The sequence below is a fragment of the Panthera uncia genome, chromosome B1 (genome assembly GCF_023721935.1).
Source record: "Panthera uncia isolate 11264 chromosome B1, Puncia_PCG_1.0, whole genome shotgun sequence".
NCBI lineage: Eukaryota > Metazoa > Chordata > Mammalia > Carnivora > Felidae > Panthera > Panthera uncia.
Genome location: NC_064811.1, coordinates 148,577,366 through 148,581,789, shown reverse-complemented (window position 1 = coordinate 148,581,789; position 4,424 = coordinate 148,577,366). Strand labels below are relative to the sequence as shown.

Here is a 4,424-nt window from a genome sequence, read left to right as displayed (position 1 = left end):
ACTATATTTACCATGACTTTCTATAGATCATTGCTTGTTTCAATCAATTTTTTTTTCCTTTTACCTCTTCAGTTACCTTTGAGTTAAAAACAAAACAGAAACAAAAACAAAAACTCACTTTTCTGGCCTCTCCGCGCTCTCAGCGAGTGCAGCTCTGGGTGCACTCTGCTCAAGGCTCCTGGCTCCTGGCTCCTGCCAAGCCCATGCCACCCTCTTGTCTCTCCGTCTGCGATCACGATCATCTCCTGGGACCTCATCAGCCGTAATGAGATGTTCTCCGACTCCTACAAGATCCGGGAGATCGCGGAGGGCTGTGTCTAGAGGTGGAGGGGAAGATGCTCAGTAGGACAGAAGGTAACATGAATGACTTGCTCATTCGTGGAAATGGCTCCGCTGAAGGCTGAAAGGTTGGTAGTCACCGGTGCTGATATTGTCGTGAACCATCACTTTCAGGAAACCAGTTTCACATAAGAAGCCTACAAGAAGCACATAAAATATTACATGAAATCAATCAAAGGCAGACTTGAAGAACAGAGGCCAGACACAGGAAAACCTTTTATGGCAGGGGCTATGGAACAAATTAAGCGTATCCTTGCAAATTTCAAAAAAAAAAAAAATGACTTTTTTTTTTCTTTTTTTTTTTAACTGGTGAAAACATGAATCCAGATAGCACGATCGTTCTTCTGGACTATGGTGAGGATGTGTGACCCCATATATGATTTTCTTTAAGGATGGTCTAGAAATGGAAAAATGTTCATGAATTTGGCCATTAATTTGGATGTATCACCCGTTGTCATAACTGGCTGCTGCTCCTCACACACCACCAGGGCTTAGACAAATGGGACTGATGCCATCTTGAGCTCTTCAGCGACTTTGACCTTGATTTATTTGGAGCAGAGGCATTGTTTCTAAGAAAAGAAAAACATGCCATGTAGGTTGTCTGAAAATAAAATGCATTTCAACTCATTTGAGAGAATGCCTCTTAGTTTAATACATATTTAAAGCCATCCTGTGTAGTGTCTTGGAGAAGCTAGAGCATGGTTGTAGGCAACTGCTAGAAAGCATAGGATGGCCTGCAGGTAACTTCTATAGTGGAAATCATTTCTGGGACTGGAATATAAAAAACAAAGTCTTAATACTGAGTTCAAGTAAAGGGAAAGGCCATGCTCATAACTGTGCCAACATTTGATGTGGGTTCCTTACACATTTCATCGCCTACAAGCAGGAGTAGTTAATTCTGGAAGAGCTCACCAAAAGAATAAAAAGGGATTAACACAGTTGGAAACAGTGAAACAAATCTTATACCTAGGTGACTGCAAACATCAACGTTTACTTTCCTCCTGAATCTGTATTGCTCGGTGAGCATGACATTTCTGTCTTCCATGAGGTGACAGCTTCCACAGTATGGAGCAAATAAGCTAACGTTGCTCCCTTCTGTGTCTGGTGTCTAAACTGCAGGAATCAAAAAGCTGACGGCTGTGACGTCTCCAGATCGTTAAGAATCATCATGTCTGTGTGGTCTTACATGTGATTTGTTTCAGCATGACATTGTCAGGGAAGTTGAACGTCTTAGCTGTCAGCAGTGGGCTTTCATGGTCCATGTGCTCAGGGAGATAAGCCAGGTAGACACTGTATAACCTTCTCATCTATCTATCTATCTATCTATCATTTATCTTTCCTCTTTTTTAATTTTTTAAAATTTATTTTATTTATTTTTTAGAGAGAGAGTGTGAGTGGGATAGATGGGCAGAGAGAGACAGAGAGAAAGACAGAGAGAGAGAGAGAATCCTAAGCAGTCTCCAGGCTCAGCACAGAGCCTGATGTGGAGTTTGATCTCACGACCCTGGGATCATGACCTGAGCCAGAATCAAGAGTTGGACGCTTAACCAACCGAGCTACCCAGACGTAAAATAATTTACCCCAAAATAAAATAATTTTTAATAAGAAATTTGGCTTTACTAAGTGATGTTTTACCAGAGTTGGCAATACATTTTTAGTTTTACAAAGAAAACAATATTTAGCTATTAAAATAAAAAATTTGACACCCCATCAAAATGAGAGCCAATAAGCTAAATAAATGAAATTGACAAAAAATGTAGACTGTTTTATAGAAATTGAATTGATATACTGTTTGACACAAAACATATCGCAACATAGACACAAGTAGAAAAATTATTAAATGGCCTAATAATTTGAAAACATGATGTCAAAAATAGAGTGAAATAGAGCCTTTTAATTTGTTAACTTTTAATACTTGGCAAAAAAAAATGTTAAGCTCTGTAGGAGGAAAAAATTTAATTTATTGAAATCATATGCCATTTCAATAAACAATTCACATGATTGAGTTGCTTGTAAAAATAATGGATATATATACCTAACAATTACAGATGAGCTCTTGATCCAGACTCTAGCACCTGAGCCTCTGTCACCAAATACGCACACACACACGCTCCTCTCTTCTCTCTGCCTCTCTTCTCTTTTCATTTTCAACTTACAGTGTCCCTATCTTGGATTATTTTACTGGTCTCTAGTCTTCAATTTATCCTCTTCCTTCCTCTGTTTTCGTAACAACAGCCATAACAGACCCGCTAAAATCCAAGCCATCTTTGTTACAATACTGCTTATTACCAAGATGTCATTTCACTGAGAATCACCACTAACTAGGCAAACTCACCGAGGTGTGCTGCAAAGTCTGGCTCCCTATTTATTAAATAAATATCCCTATTTATTCCCCACACCTCATATCCTGTTACTCTCACCTTTTTTCACTGTGTGGCCACTCACACACCTGATGTGCTCCTGCCTGAAGCCCTTGGTACCTTGGGATTTTTGCTTGTGAGATAATTATCCATATATATATTTATATAGATATATCTATATCTATCTATATTTACAATGGAATCCTCTTAACTCTCTGTACTCCGCCATGTAACTTTTCTCCAGAACACTATCACCATCTGATGTATTACATATTTGGTATTTAGTTTTGCTTAGTTTCCGTCTTCCTCACCTGACTGTAAACTCCAGGAGGGGACAGAATTTGACCTTTTGTTTGGTGCTATTCCCATACCCGGAATAATGCCTGGGACATGTTTAGGGCTCAGTAAGTATTTGCAAAATCAGTGAATTAACATTCGCTGCTGATAGACATAAAAATTCACCCTGAAAGATGTCCATGTGCTAATCCCCAAACCTGTGCCTGTGCTACTTTACATGACAAAAGGATTTTGCAGATATGATTAAGTTAAGGGTCTTGAGATAGGAAGATTATCCTGCATTAGCCAGGATATTCAGTGTAATCACCAAGGTCTTCATAGGAGGAAAGCAGGGGGTTCAGAATCAGAGAAGAGACGTGACCACAGAATATGGGGCCAGAGTTAGAGAGAGATTGGAAGAACTTCATTACTGGTTTTGAAGATGCAGGGATGGGTCAAAAAGCCTGGGAGTGCTAATGATTCCTAGAAGCTGGAAAAGACAAAGGAACGGACTCCCCTAGAGTTCCAGAGGGAGCAGCGCTCTTGATTTCAGCCCCGGGGCAAACCCATTTCAGACTTCAGTAAAAAAAAAAAAACCCAAAAAACAAAAGTGTGTTGTTTTAAGCTACTACTTTTGCAAAATTTGTTATGCAGCAGTAGAAAACTATTATTAAGTACATTGCATAAATATGATCTTTACTATTGAAAGCCAGGGACTATGGATTTTCTTGCAACGTATAACATTTAAGGTTGTTAATTTTATATAAATTTACATGTACATGAAATCCAAAGAGTTTCTATGTTCTCAGAGATCCATAAATGTTTAATAAAAACTGTTCATTGTACATATAATAGTATCTAAATGAGTTATCTTTCTACTTAGAAGCTGTCTGGTTTAGGAGAACACAGGTAATTTATAAAAAGGTTAACAATTCAAAGCAGAGTTTTTGATTAGGAGAGAACTTTTATGTCTTTATTTGAAAATGGAACAACTCATTTAAACAGAGTAATGTATGATCCATGAGTAAGCAGTGAAATAGCTCTGTGTCTTAGTTTCCTCATCTGAAAAATGGGAATAAAAGTTATACTTACCTTGAATAACTTTTTTGAGGCCAAAAAGTCTCTGTAAGCAAAGTGTCTAGAGTATTGATTTATCATAAATACCTAACAAATCCTAGTGTTTGCTATGACTGTTTTTAATATGAAAGCCATTCTCTGTTTAATATTAGTATAATAACATATATTATCTGAGTCTAAAATCAAACTCAATTAGAATGTTTATATTTTATTTTTCATTGGCTACATTTGTTTCTTTGTGAACTTAATTTACAGAGGCATAAATTTATAAGTTATAAATATTCTTTATTACTCATTAGTGAAGACCACAGATAAGTTTTTTTTTAAAGTGTTTTACAATGCTTTATATTTATTTGGGGTAAAATTCCACAC

The 4,424-nt window shown here is 37.3% G+C and overlaps 1 pseudogene; it reads left to right on the top strand.

The window, feature by feature from the left end:
* The first annotated feature begins 255 nt into the window (after window positions 1–255).
* Window positions 256–797, top strand: LOC125923995 (translationally-controlled tumor protein-like; annotated as a pseudogene).
* Window positions 798–4,424: the final 3,627 nt, after the last annotated feature.